Source organism: Callorhinchus milii, unplaced genomic scaffold (assembly GCF_018977255.1).
Source record: "Callorhinchus milii isolate IMCB2004 unplaced genomic scaffold, IMCB_Cmil_1.0 Scaffold4, whole genome shotgun sequence".
In the NCBI taxonomy this organism is placed as follows: domain Eukaryota; kingdom Metazoa; phylum Chordata; class Chondrichthyes; order Chimaeriformes; family Callorhinchidae; genus Callorhinchus; species Callorhinchus milii.
Window position 1 is genome coordinate 25,142,856 of NW_024704745.1, and position 16,298 is coordinate 25,159,153.

Here is a 16,298-nt window from a genome sequence, read left to right on the forward strand (position 1 = left end):
GCAGCAGAGTTCTGGATGATCTGCAGCTTGTGTAGGCAAGAGTTGGGAAGGCAGGGAGTTGGTGCAGTCAAGCCTAGATGTAATAAATGAGTGGATGAGGGTTTCGCCGGCCAGGTGGGAGAGGCAGTGGCGGAGCTGGGCAATGTTGCGGAGGTGGGGTAAGGCAGAGCAGATCACAGCACGGATGTGGGGTAGAAGAGTGTCAAACAAGACGCCAAGATTTCGGACTGGCTCGGTGAGGTGGAGTGTGTATCCATGGATGGTGATGCTGACAATGCCTGAGGTGTGGAGGTGCTGATGGAGCCAATCGGTCTTCTTGAAGTTCAACTGGAGAAAGTTGTGTCTCATCTAGGACTTGATGTCTGACAGACATTCTGTCAGGACAGCAGTGGTCCTGGAGTCAAGTGTGGAGTCAGAGAGATAGATTAGGTGTCATCGGCAACATGTGGAAGTTGACCTCACATGTGCAGATGATCTCACCAAGAGCGAGCATGTACATGTTGAACGACAACAACAACTTGCATATATATAGCACTCCTCATGCAGGTTATCATCCCAGAGCATCTCTGATGTCTCCCAGTGAATCTAAACAATGGAAAAGTGTTTTCTTCCAAAAGTGCTTGTGAGTAGATTAAATTAATTATCTTATTCTTACATTGCAGTTTATTTATTCAGTACTGAGGTTATGAATCAAATTTTTAAATAAAGCTTCTGTTAACCGTAGGAAAAAGTGAATATATAGAACACAGAACTGATTAAGGGATAGTGTTTATCATTTCTGCTAGCCATGGGACAGAAACAGAGCTCCTGTAATGATTGAGAAGTCATAACAGGAGCCTTTAGGTCTCTATGGATTTATAGGCATTTCAAATCTCATGCACATTCAGTGAAGTAAAGCATTTCTTGATTCTGAATTGCTGGGGCATACAGGCTCAGTTCATGTCAGCCAAAAGATGAAAATAAACGATCGGTGTAAAAAAAAAACCTCAATGTGTTACTGCCCTAGAGTTGAAAAGAAAGTAATGTGGTTGTTGATACCAATGACCTTTGAGGTACATTGAGATTCACTCTACACTCTGTCTGTGACCAAGGCTCCCTCTGCCTCCTTGTCCTCCTGGACCTCTCCGCCGCGTTCGACACAGTCGATCACCCCGTCCTCCTCCACTGCCTTTCCTCCGTCATCCACCTCAATGGGATCGCACTCGCCTGGTTCGAGTCTTGCCTCACAAACCGCCAGCAGTACATCTGCACAAACGGCTTCTCCTCCCGCTCTCACCCGGTCACCTGCGGGGTATCCCAAGGATCCATCCTTGGCCCCCTCCTCTTTCTGATCTAGATGCTCCCTCTTGGGGATGTCATCCGCAGATGTGGGGTACATTTCTACATGTACGCGGACGACACCCAACTCTATTTTTCCACCTCTCTTTGTGACCCCCAGTCCCCTGATCTTCTGTCAGCCTGCCTGTCAGATCTCAGGGGCTCCTTACAACTGAACATTGACGAGACGGAAGCCATACTCTTTGGCTCTCGTCAATGTCTAAAATCTCACAGTTCTCATCTCCTCCACCTACCCGACCTCCCCCTAAAATTTTTCGAACCCGTACGCAACGCAGGTTCGACCCCCAATTATCCTTCCTCTCCCACATTCAGTCCCTCACCAGCACCACTTTCTGCCACCTCCAACGCATCGCCCGTCTCTGCCAATACCTCTCTCCAAAAGCCACTGAAACCCTGTCCATGGCTTTGTCACCTCTCGGCTGGACTATTCAAACGCCCTCCTCGCCGGCCTCCCCTCCACTACCATCCAGAAAATCCAGATTATTCAAAACTCTGCCACCCGCATTCTCATCCGCATCAAACTCCGCTCCCCTATTATCCCAGTCCTTGCCAGACTGCGCTGGCTGCCTGTCTCAGAGAGGATCGATTTCAAGATCCTCACTCTTGTCTTCAAATCCTTCCACTCCTCCACAACCCCCTACCAATCTGACCTCCTCTCTCCTCAAAACAGTGCCCATTGCCTTCGTTCCTCCGGGACTGGCCTCCTCCTTGTCCCCCGAGTCCTCCGCTCCACCCTTGGCAGCCATGCCTTCAGCCACTATACCCCGAGGCTCTGGAACTCCCTTCCTCACCCCCCTTTGCCTCGCCCCCTCTCTTCCTATTTCAGGTCTCTACTGAAGACATTTCTTTTCAATCACGCCTTTGGTCACCTTCCTCCCCCTCCTCCTGGCTCGGCACCGGGATCCGTCACTGTGAAGCGCTCTGAGACGCCGTCCAGGAGGGCGCTATATAAATCCAAGTTGTTGTTGTATTCTTACCTGCCTGAAATCTATGGTGACACCAGCTGCTGAGGTAATAAACAGGAGCACTGTGATCACCTCCAGTTGGGTGTAGTTTGTGAATTCTTGGCAGCAGATCCTCATCCTTGCATAGTGTTTGCTTATTACATTGAAATCTAAAAAAACAGTGTGGCGCATCAGGCAATGGGCCATATCCATGGTGTCAATGCCGCCTGGAGTGTATTGATCTGAATAGTGTGAATTATTCACTAGTTTATCCATTTTTCTGCTTTCCCTGGTTCATTTCCTGGAGCACAGGCATTTTGTTGTTGTCTAATTTTAAAATATCTAGTTAGCAATTTCACAGCAATCATTCTGTACAGGAAGCCAACAATTTTGGCATCTGATTCAGCCCCAAGCCAGGTTCTAATTATACAATCAATTGCAGAGGCTACAATTAACATCAACAGAGAATTCCATGCATACCAGTGAAATCTCTTTCACAGCTCTTTGTTCTATCGATTTCAATAACACCCACAAAAAATAAAAGTGACTACTTCAAGGTTGTTCTTCAAAGAACTTCAAACAACATGAAATATGAAAATAGTTAATGATCACTGGTTGGTACAGGATTTGGCTGTTGATCATAATAATCTTTCCAGAGATATGAGTCCCATTATTTGGTCATTTCTTATGCTGCATTTTGTGACACCTATTGCTGTGACTATTTATCATTTGACTTTGACTCGCCTACAAGGCCATTCATGGCCTTGCTCCCTCCTACCTCTCTGACCTACTATCCCCCTATCTACCTGCCTTTACCCTCCGTTCCTCTGGCTCCGGTCTGCTCCACATCCCCCGCCCCAACCGCCCTACCGTCAGTGGCAGGGCCTTCAGCCTCTCAGCCCCTAGGCTCTGGAACTCTATCCCCCAATGCCTTCGCCTTGCCTCCTCCCTTTCCTCCATCAAGGCCGGTCTCAAGACCTTTCTCTTTGACTGTGCCTTCAGCTCCCCTCTCAACTCTCTACCCCTTCCTCGCCCCCTCCCTTCCCTCCCCTCACCCTGACCATTTCCCCTCTCCTCGCTCCCTCCCTTCCCTCCCCTCACCCTGACCATTTCCCCCCTCCTCGCTCCCTCCCTTCCCTCCCCTCACCCTGACCATTTCCCCCCTCCTCGCTCCCTCCCTTCCCTCCCCTCACCCTGACCATTACCCCCTGCTCGGGTCCTGACCCAACTGTCCAGAGTTTTGGTACGTCCTCCCGACGTGAAAGGCGCTCTATAAATGGAATCTTATTGTTGTTGTTGTTGTTGACTTTACCTACCCTTATTTCATTTGGCTGCTTGTAGTGTTTCGCAATTTGGATGATTGTCCAGGAAATTGTGCAATAGATGTCAATGGATTAGTTAGCCTCTGGTTCTTCGCACAAATAAGGGCAATGAAAATGATTTCCTGTTGGGAAATTGTCACAAGCTCTTATATATCCCTGAGTCATCTGACTCTCGACAGATGGAGTTTGTCTGCCATTTTCCATACCAACCTGCCCGCTCCCTCCGTTCAGCAGGCTCCGGTCTGCTCCATGTCTCCCGCCCAACTCGCCCTACCGTCGGTGGCCGGGCTTTAAGCCTCTCTGCCTCCATACTCTGGAACTCAATCCCACGGTCCCTTCCCCTCGCTTCCTCCCTTGCCTCCTTCAAGGCCGGTCTCAAGACCCTCCTCTTCGATCGTGCCTTCAGTCACCCTCCCACCTCTCTGTCTTCCCTCACCCCTACCCCACCCCTCCCCATACTCAGGTCCCGAACCCTGACTGTCTAGCGCCTTGGGACGTTCTCCCGATGTGAAAGGCGCTCTATAAATGTAATTTAGCTGTTGTTGTTGTTTTTGGATTAATGGGTGGAAATGTGCAGATTTTTTGATGTTAAAGTAATTCCTAGAGTTTTGCATTAATAACATTCAGTCTACATTACACTACTAGCATTCCATTTACAACGTGCCTGCATATTATTACCCTGCAGCTGGAAATATAAGTGATCCGTTCACATGTTATTTCACAATATTTATTAACAGCATTCCTCAATAAGGAATCCAAGTCATGCAAATACAGACTCCTTTTGGTAAACCAGAAGTGGATCACACCGACTCGAGGGAACTTCGCTCCAATGCAGTCTACCTCCATACTACTGGCTGCTGAGAATTCTAAAGGGATTCCTTATTGTGAAACAGCACAAATTAGACTCTATTAATCAAATTTAACATATTTATTGTCACGAGTGGAAAAGCCATACAATTGAGGCATGGGCTAGATAGAATTATTGAAGCTGAATCTTAGTTCTAAAACCCACAGACTTTCTATGAAAACATTATGTGTGGTTGTGTGGAGTCTCATAGTGTGGTGGTTAACACGCTCACCTCACAAGTGAGAGGACCTGGGTTTGATTCCCAGCCGGGCAAACTTTAGGCAAGTTTATCCTCTGTTTATCCAGCAGTAAGTAGGAACCCAGTTGTTAGTTGATTGGCGTGAGTAATCCCTCCACAAACAAATTGGTCATGCAATTCCCAACTGTAAGTAATTGGCTTCCATGTTTCAAGCACAAAATACACAATCAATCCACTTTAGAATATATTCTGTGAAGCGCTTTAAAACATCTCAACAAAGTAATAAGGTGTTGTATCAAAAGCACAGATTCATATATTATCATTCTAGTATTCTAAGGATGAAGGAGAGTCAAATAGCCCCAAATGTAAGATATAAATTATAACACAATTGAATGATCAAAATAGGGTTGTTTCAGCTACGAAAACAAGCAAATTGCTTGAGACCAAACAAAATGATTGTAGAAATGCTGCCAGAAGAAACCATGTTGCATCTGTTTTGCTTGTACAATGGAGAGATTTATTTACTATTTCTGTATCTGTGTTTGAACTGAACATTCCTTCTTCCATTCATGTGTAATGAAGGATAGATGGAGAACAATCAACTGGACAGTGAAAACCAAAGAAGCCACAGGAATGCAAAAGACACCAGGGAAATCAACAGCCATCTTTCCCCATGCCTCTGAGCTTGGAAAAATGTCAGCTAAATTGGTGTTTTCTTGCTATTTGCAATACCACAGATATCAGATCCGAAATCAAATTCAGCTAAATCCAATGTATTTTTAAAACCTAAGTGTGGCATTCATTTCCTTTTGTAGTTTAACTAATTTCCCAATTGTGACTTTATCTGCTCCTGTTGAATGATACATTATCCACCACGTATGAAAACCTTGAGCCTCCCCCACTCTATCATGAAAGGAGAGGCAGAATTCTCACTTGAATCAAACCAACTTTGAATCTCCCGAATGAATATCAAATATATGGCATTCCACAACAAGGAGGGATTTAAGTAATAGTGTACAATCCAGGCAGTAATCCAGGCATGCTAAGATCCAGGACTAGGACTGTTCTGATGTAGATAGTCTCTATTTTGGCCTCCACTGATGCAATTTTATCACTATTAGCAGTTTATATTGATTTTTCTTTTGCAAGAAACTTAAAAGACAAGAAGTAACAGCACAACAACAACAACAACTTGCATTTATATAGCGCACTCCACGCCGGGCGGCGTCTCAGAGCGCTTAACAATGGCAGAGCCCGAGGCTGAGCCTGGGAGAGGGGAAAGGTGATCGTAGGCACCGTCGAAGAGGAAGGTCTTAATAATAATAATAATAATAATCCTTGCATTTGATATAACGCTTTTCATGTCTTCTAGACGTCCCAAAGCGCTTCACAGAATATACTGTAAAGTGAATTGACTGTATATTTGTGGGCGAACGCGGCAGCCAATTGCGCACAGCAGTGTCCACAAACAGTTGTAGATTGAAAATGACCAATTTATTATTATTTTGTTTTTTTGGAGGGATTATTATTAGTGTAGAGTAAGGAAACTTGCCCAAGGTTTCGCCCTGCCTGGAATTGAACTCAGGTCTCTCGCTTGCAAGGCGAGTGCTCTAACCACTGAGCTACAGGACTCTACTGCATGACCTGAAGTTGGGGAAGGAGGGGGCCAGGCGAAGGGGTTGATGGCTGCCGATTGTGGAGCGGAGGATTCGGGGGACATGGAGGAGGCCGGACCCAGTGAAGCGGAGGCAGCGGGTACTGCTATGGGGAGAGAGGAGGTTAGAGAGATAGGGGGGTGCCAAGGAATGGAGGGATTTAAACACTAGACACAAGTCATGATAACCACCCTATTATCTAAAACAAACCAAAAAATCATCATTTCTTTAAGACCTATTAGACATTTTAATGGTATCACGACTTTTTGGTCAGCCTGTATTTTAGAGCATCCAAAATTTAATAAATTCCTAAATAAAGACTCAATTTTGAAGTTCTGTTTCTGCAACTTTCTTTCAAGAACTACAGAAAGCTGACTTCAAAGTTAAGACTGATTTAAACAATTTGCCAAATTCTGGATACTCTAAATTGCTATGTTGAGTAAATCTCGACCCAGGAGGAATTTTTCTTCACATATCTTTTAATGCACCTGAATCATCTGTGATATTTCATATATATATGAAACAATCTATGGCAATTATTGTAGATACCTTGAAGTTGATTGGTAGATAGGTAGAGTTATGCAAGAAACACATTGATTCTAATAATCAATATCTGTAGCTTTCATTTTGGGGGACAATATAGTTTAAAAAGAGATGTAAACAGAATATTACTAATTTTGAAGTATCTATCCATTTCCTTCTTGATTCCCGTCATCAATTTCTTATCACTGGCTTTCTGTGAATGCATGCCCAGCGTCCATTCCAAATTCTTACACTCTGAAAGAATAAATTCATATTTGCTCTTATCCTAAATTGTTATGTCTTAATTTTAAAGCCATGGATCATATATCAGGAAGAAATGCTCTCACTGTTTATCTTGTTGAATTCCTTCATAATTCTGAACTATTCAATTAAATCCCTTAACCTTCTGAATTCCAGGGAATGGATCCTGTACCCCCTCTCACCAGTGTCATCCGTGTGAATCTCTCCCCAAGGTGAATTTGATCTTTCTAGGTTGAGGCACCCTGTGACCTCAGTAGTGCTCTGTACAGCTGCAACAGTAAATAATAATAATAATCCTTGCATTTGATATAGCGCTTTTCACGTCAGGAGGACGTCCCAAAGCGCTTCACAGAACACACTGTAAAGTGAATTGACTGTATATTTGTGGGCGAACGCGGCAGCCAATTGCGCACAGCAATGTCCCACAAACAGTCGTAGATTGAAAATGACCAATTTAATTATTGTTTTTGTTTTTTGGAGGGATTATTATTAGGCGTGTGGAGTAAGGAAACTTGCCCAAGGTTTCGCCCTGACTGGAATTGAACTCAGGTCTCTCACTTGCAAAACAAGTGCTCTAACCACTGAGCTACAGGACTCCACAATGTAAATGTAAGATGCCAAATGTTTTGTTAGCTTATGTATCAATAATCAACATTTAGATGGTCAAAGAAGAACTCAATATTTAGAGCATTTGGTAATGACTATGCCTACAAACTCATTCACTTTCTATTCATTTTGCCTACAAAAAAATGTAGCGACTGCACTTTACATTCAATCCTGGGAAGCACTTTGAGGAGTCCTCTCGAAAACTCACAGTATCCTGGCCGACAATCCTCCAGATAAAATTGGTTATTCGCTTCATGGCTGTTTGTGGGATATTAATATGACTGCTATGTGTGCTTACAGATATACAGTAAATACACTTTACAGACAAAATCTGTGTGAAGCACTTTGAGATGTTTTTCGTTTACATCAAATGCAATGATTATTACATTTTTTATTATAATGAGCTGGAAATTTCTCAGCTGATTTTGCTATCATGAAGCACAGTAAAGTTTTACACTGGTGTATTTCAATTCACATTGCACTTTTACATTACGTTCTTATGTCCATCCTATTACATATTGACCCACGTATTGCAAATTGATATTTGTATGCCGTTAAATTTCATCCAACAAACCACATCATCATTACACTTTTATAGGATCTATTGAACAAAGTCTGAATTACAGGTTTCTAAGGCAGTGATCCATTAACTATGAAGTAAAGTAAATTGGAGCATTGAGTTTGCAATTTCTGCTATTTACAACTTATTTTGTAGATTTGAATATGGAGAATGAGTGAGTATTTGTGTGACCACCACATTCATGAGGTACATAAAGAATATTTAGAAAAATCATATTAATTTTTTAGATCTGTCTGACATCTACAATTTTGTTAGACTAGGATTTATTTATTTTTAGATTTATGTAACTGTTCATGATTTGAATGAGGTGTTAACATTGGGATTTGGAGTGATGTGCTGTTGGTGCCAACGAGTGACTTCCCTCATACATTACCTGTTTCTTTAAGATCCCAACTTCAGCATTCATGACCACTGGGTAGTCAACAGTGTATAAGACTTGAGTCATTACTGTGTTGCTTAGGAGATGCACCGCACCCTATCAATATGAAACATATTGAATGTTTCAAAGGGAATCAGAGTGCTTTTTCTTCCAATTATTTTATTGTGCTTAGATTTTCCATGGAGAGTATCACCATTGTGGTGAAAATGTTCCTGAGTTTAGATTTACTCTAATTATGTATCATTTTAGAGTGATCATAATTTGGCAAATCGTTGAATGGAGTCTGAACTTGAAGTTGATTTTCTGCAAATTCTTAAAAGACATTACAAAAAATTCTTACCATGACTCAGCAATTTGTTTTGAATCATCGTTTTTCTCCTTTTCCATTTGTGTGCAATTTAAGTCAAAGGATCTGATTATAAATAATACTGTACAATGCAATGCTTGATTTTGGCAACACAATTTAACCAAATAATTATGAGTACCCTTAACCAGCACCTTGGGACGTCCTCTCGATGTTAAAGATGCTATACAAATGTAATCTTGTTGTTGTTGTAATTGAACAATATATTGAATGGAACCAGAGTTTTTATAAAATGCAAATAACCTGTCTTTCTTTTAATCATTGTAACATTTTCTGCTTTACCAGCTGGGTACAGTGATGGAGAATTCTGAATGTCTACAATTCTCAACCAACTGATGAAATCCAAATACTGATGCAGTGTTTGCGGATCAAAGGAGAGCTGCAGAGGGAGCCGAGATAACAGAACATGACTCAAATTGAATTTCATTTTGCGGTTTTGTAAATATTGTTATGTAAAGGCATTTGTTTCTTTTTGGAAGTTCTTGGTATAGTATTTCAAATACGTCTGTAAACGTACAACTTGATATCAGTTAAAGTCAAAGATGTAATTCATATTGTGGAAACAAAAAGATCATTGTAAAATGTTATCAACATGTGCAGATGTCATCTTATGTTTCATCACCCTCCCTCCCTGAATTCTTCCCATTGGGTGGCCTAAAGAGTTCATTGCTCCATTTGTTGTTTCTAAGTGTGGAGGGTGGAGTTCTAGTGGAGCTAAAAGTAGGATGCCAGTTTATTTGGACCGATATCTTAAAAAGTAGCCCTCAAATGCCGGCTGTAGGTATTTGAGAAAATGAATCAAGGCCTATTATGCCTCGGGGATGTGTGGAAATGGTTGCCACATTTGACTGCAGAAATATTCACTGCACTTGAAAGATATTATCAGTGAAACACTTGGAGATGTTTCAAATTGGTAAGGGTGGAGGTGGACAATGTATCAGAGGTGAAGAAAAGCAGTCTTGGTCAGGGATAAAATATGAGGAAGGAAGGAGCCCTGAAGCTTTAAATGGGCATCAAGGTTGCACACACTGGCTCTGTGAGTTTGAGAGAGAGGATGGAGAATGAGCAGGTCAAAGTCAAATGTTGAGTAAGTCAAAGTTGGAAGTGAGGAAGTATACATTCTCAGCAGATTTTCACTCTAGTGAGGTGCTTATGCACCGGGTTGCCTTGATGTTATTAAAATAAATGTTACTTGTTTACATCTCCTATCAAATTCAAGATACCTACAACAATTACCATTAATTGTGTGAGTTATATACAAAATATAGCTTCATATCACTACTGATTCTATTACTTTTTTTTGTTTTCGTTCCTCATCTCTGCAAAAGTTTCTGTGCTATCTGATGTCAACCAGCTGACAATGAGGAAACAATGGTGGGTGAAGAGAATCATATGCAACTGGGGAGTCATTAGAGCTGCTGTGTCTGTAACTGTCAGTTACAGAACTCACACAGCAGGTGAAGGAAGCAGCTCCTGGGAACATCTACAGAGTAATAGAGGTCAAGGAATCACATATAATGGCACAACAGCTGCAGAAATCGTAGATCTGTTTTGACCATTGTAAAGTTGTGCGAGCTGCCTTTTATAACAAGCAAAGTGTCATACAGACCAGAAGCAACAATTTACAAGGTACTTTTCAATCTGGTTTGGTGAACAATAAAACAATAAGAACTTTGTAGAAAAAAATGCAAATTGGTATAACAGATGCTGAGTGTACGAGTGGTATTGACATGGCAAAACCACAATTGGGCATTCAGCATCTATGCCGACACACTCTGGAACTCTATCCCACAATCCTTCTGCCTCACCGCCTCTCTAGCCTCCTTCAATTCCCATATCTTCAACCATGCCCTAGGTCACCCTCCCACCGCCACACACCCTGCCCTACACCCCTCCAAACTCCCAGCTCGGGTCCAAAACACCTGATTGTCGTCTTTCCGACGTGAAGGGCACAATACAAGTATAATTTGTTGTTGTTGCTTTCTGGGTTGGCACAGCTGAAACAAAAGACTGGGTGCATGTTCACTTTACCCAAACAAATAACAGCCAGTTAATGCTCTGCAACACAATGCAAAAAATCAACAAAGGTAAGTAAAACTGTGAAGGTATAGTTGCTTCAGTCAACATCTAACCAAAATGTCCTCCAAACCCTTCTTTAATTTACTTCAGGGCTAATGCTAATGAGAAATATCCTTTGCACAACCGTACATCAGGTGGAACTGCTGGTGTGACTGTGCCTCATGTGGTAGTCTTATAATATCACCAGATCCTTGAGATTCCTTTACTCCTATACCACAAGAAGAAGCATATAGCTGTCTGAAACAGAACCCTGGCAGGAACAAAACGTATTAATAAATATTTGAAACAGGGATAGTAAGATACACCAAGGAAACAGGGAAAGAGGATGAGGGTTCAAGGATATGGAAGACAATTTTAGGAAAGACACCATGAAGCATCTCTTTACACAGAAGTTAATTAGCATCTGGAACATGTTTGCAGGAAGTAAGCCTCATTTAGGAAACAGTTTAATACTAAAATGGAAAGATGGTAGGGTTGGTATCCTTGAGTGATTCGATTAAATAGGTTAATGGGGCTTCTTGATTCAAACCTCTCTTGTGATGTTATGTAGAATTCACACCAACTGACCATTAATCAACAACAACAACAACACTATACATTTGTATAGTGCCTTCAGGTCAGGAGGTCATCCCAAGACGATGGACCACTAAAATTAGCTTGTTGAAGAAGTGGGGAAAGCTTAATTATTTTTGTTTAGTGTACTGATTTGATTCCTTTACATTCTATCTATGTTACTAGGATGTGAGCTATACAATGGCAGACCAGTCTTGTCAGCACTCTGAGTGTAGATAGGCTTTATGTATTGTTCCTCCATTACAATCAGATTTTGTGACATTACAGTATTTCTTTTAAAGAGTCATTGTACCATTAAAGTGCCAGGAATATATATGTCCACAACATATACAGTATTGATGTGCTCTGATAGAAGTGAGATAAGGGCTGCTGTGCCCTTCATAGCTGCTGGAATAGCTAGTGTCCTTATAGATTGAGTTGGCAAGCCACTCTGTAATTCCTGTCAGATCCATCCACAATTGCCTGCTGACTAATACTCTCCTTAACCACTTTCTTTTATGAAAGAAATAGGTCATTTGCTCATAGCCTGAATTCTGTATCCAGGGTCACATCTACATCTCCTGTGCTGATGTAGTGGACCCGTTTATTTGAATTGATTTGCCAAATGCTTCATCCAGCCCACAGCTGCTTCAGGAGCACTGCTGTGATCAGTGTGAAGGTTATACTTCCGTGTGCACTAGTAGAAATATCGTAATATCCTAATATTCAATGTTCAAATTAATAATGGGAAATTGTCATTAGGGTTTTATGAACGTTGGTTTCATTGTTGCTTGATAGCATTGATAGTAACCATGACTGTCAGGTTTTAGTGCTGAATGCAAACCCAAATATTTGTCAATTGTAACCTAAGGCTTTTTATTCAAAAGGGTAATTCTACAATCATCAGGACATTTATTAATTTACCAATCTTGGCAGCTGTGTCTTATTCTCTGTTGCTTGGTAAATTTACTGGATTGAAAAAATAAACCCAGATCAATACTTTAGGATGCAATAAGACAGTAGAACAAGGGGACATGGGTTTTGAGTTGTAAAGGGCAATTTCAAGACAGATACCAGGAAGATTTTCTTTCCTCAGACGGTAAAAAAACAACTGGAACAGGTTGCCAGGAAAGGTGGTATTTGCCAGGACATTGCACTATTTTAAAAAGCAGCCTGATGTTGTTATTGGGGGAATGGTTGTTTTGGAAGGATGAGATTAGATGGATTGAAGGGCCTTCTGTTAATAATTTGAATAATAAGAGTATAGAGTTTATCGCATAAGATGAAACATAAGGTTTAACAATCTGCAATCAAATTATACTACATATAACAACAACAAGATTCCATTTATAGAGCACCTTTCACGTCGGGAGGACGTCCCAAGGTGCTGGACAGTTGGGTCAAAACCCGAGTGGGGGGAAATGGTCAGGGTGAGGGGAGGGAAGGGAGGGAGCGAGGGGGGGTAGAGAGTCGAGAGGGGAGCTGAAGGCACGCTCAAAGAGAAAGGTCTTGAGACCGGCCTTGAAGGAGGAAAGGGAGGAGGCAAGGCGAAGGCACTGGGGGATAGAGTTCCAGAGCCTAGAGGCTGAGAGGCTGAAGGCCCGGCCACTGATGGAGGGGCGGTTAGGGCGGGGGATGTGGAGCAGACCGGAGCCAGAGGAACAGAGGGTACGGGCAGGTAAGTAGGTAAGTATAACAACACAACAACAGTGCAACACATCTACGTGAGCAAAACATTTACCACACAGCACGCACACAGGGGTTGCTCACTACTCCAGACAAACAACACACCTCAAAATACACAGCAGAGATCAGCCCCTGGAAATCCCTCAGGGACAACTGATTCTTGTAATACATACACTAAACAGGGACCAGCGTCCGGTAAACCCTCGGACCCAATCAGTCATAACAACAACAGTAGTACTGACGATACAGGGACGGCAACATGTATCCAGGCACTGTTTCGTACTCCAGACCAAACAATAGACCTGAGATCACACCTTGACATACACTGAAGAGATCACAGAACTATCACACAGAACCATAGAGACTGGAAACCGAACAGAAAAAATCAGCTCTTAGCCCAGCTCGTACTGTCTAACCTGACTTCTGTGTTTCAAACAGATCAACCACTACTATTGGTATTACTTCTCTGCCTAGCAAACAGAACCAAAAACATATTACCCATTACTCCTTCTCTTTCACTTTTAATGGTCACTTTCTTACTGGAGGTAAGTTCCCTTACCCTTGTACACTATACATAGATACAGTAGAATCGATATCGATTCCACTGGGAAGTGTGCTGACCCTCTACACAACTCCAACTATTTCAAAGTTACATCTTTCTTTTATGTGTTTCTAACTCCACCTCCCCTTGTCACAGAGATAGGCCCCACCCTTCGCAGGCTGCTAGTGATGTTTGAGCAGGTTCCTTTCGCATGGGAAAATATCTGATAAGGAGAAAGCTATGGACAACTTCTGGGCAGCCTTCCACAGCCTGCTTGTTTCTCAGCCTTGAGATAGGCAGGTGTCTGAGGCTGTAGCCTTTTCTTTCTGTGGTCCATTGTTCTTACATCTATGTTCAAGGGCCCGATTGCTCATTATCTCAGAGGAGTGGACATCTTCCTAGGAAAATATGAAATGTAATCAGAAGATGACCTCAACTCATCCAGCAAAGCTACTTTTAACCAAACCTTCTGGAACATTCGGTTGCTGTTTGAAATATACCAATGTATCCCAAGGTGATGGTCAGTATATTTCAACACTTCTTCATCAAAACCAATCTTGTGATCCAGTGACCTTGCCCCTTTGAGTGTCTAATGAGAAAATACAGTAGACATCTGGTCCGCCCACCCACTGGAATTTGTAAACTTACTGACTGCCGGAAAATCTTACTGCTAATTTCAACATCACTTGGGACATTTATTATTGACTTTCTCCCAGAATCAAATAAAAACTTTAGCTCTTCCCTTTACCAAAATAAAACATGATCTTTCCGAGACAAATAGATTTCCTCAAATACTCAAGGGCTTAATTTGTCTATTGCATAATAGGCATATAACTATCATTTTGTGCCTGCTTGCATTACAGAACACTACCAAATGTTAGCACAATTTTCTACATATGTACTCAAGTGTATGTCATTGATATGCATGGTCATTCTTACATGTCATGAATGCTTTTGAAAGGTCAGTGACCAGTTATTTTGTTTAAAACCACACATTTTCTCTCCAATTTCAAGGATAAAGTCTGTCTGCTAATAAAACCTATTTAACTGAGCATTAAGTGGGTGATAAGCATAAGTAGAGCTGTTTCAAAACAGAAGTAGAGAGTAAATGCCAGAGCTTTATTGCTTTAATGAGGTGAAGAGACATGACAAGGAGAGACAGCAGATGAGGAAGGTGAAACCTAATCCATAATACGTCTGAATGTATGCACTGCTTTTGGCAAATACTTAAATGTTAATTGTGCTTCAGGCATTTCTTTCTATTAAAGCCACATGGCAAAGAAGGTTCACATATTATTTGTTTTCCATATTGAAAAATAAACCATATTTAATTTTTGATTTTTCTTAGAAGTTGCTTCATTTCTTGTGTTTGAACCTTCTGCATGTTACCTTTGGTCTGAAGAAGGAATGTCACTACTATTCAAGATCTCAACTGTCCTTGACGTCTTTATTTAGATCAGGAGGGGAAGGGGGAAATCTAGATTCTGACATTTGAAACAACATCCAAAAAGGCCTCAGTGACTTATTCTGGCACCTGGTCAACAGGCAGATCAAATATAATATGTAATATGGGAGAAGGAAAAAGAGGGAATAGGAGAAAGGTTTAGGAGGGATAGAGGCTTGTGTAGAGTATCAACAATGGCAGAAACTTTGTAATTTTATTTAATGAAATAAAGTTTTAAACAAATCTTTGACTGTAGGAATCATGTAATGTAATCACTATTTCTTGGTCAAGTACAATAGAGCTGTGTGGGCGTTTGCTCACAAAACACAGTCACTTTGGGACGTCCTCCACATGTAAGGATTATTATTATAACATGGTGGTTGGGGATTCTATAAAATCCCATCCCACGCTACAGTGACACCATGGGAGACGCACAGCAAGCCATCTCGCTTCCATTGTACTGACAGGTTCCTGCACTAAAATAGATGGTCGTCTTCCAGTCATCATATCTCTGATGATGTTACTTTGTGTGCATTGTACATGAGCAATGTGCAGGACATGGCTTTGACAGTGAGCTAATGACACGTAAATAGGCTTTATTAAGACAAGAGGTAGCCAACACACAGGAGCATGCTTGCTGGCTACAGTTATGTGCAGTGAATAACGTCCGCGCACTTCCACATTATAATAGAATCAATACTACTGTATAAAGAAATGTGTTATAACAGGGGCATATGGTACTAGATGAAGTAATAGGAACTGTTGTTAATTTCAAAATTGGACATTTTCATCACTGTTCCACTGACTGCATAAAAACAAATTACAAACGCATTGCATGCCCAGCATGCACAAATTACTACATGAAATATTCATGGGAATGGATTAAGAAAAGTTAATGTATCGTGATTCACGAATCAGAAAGTACTTGAGAGGCCTGAGCAGTTCATTAGGTGTAACATGTGTTCAGGAGCCATAGAAA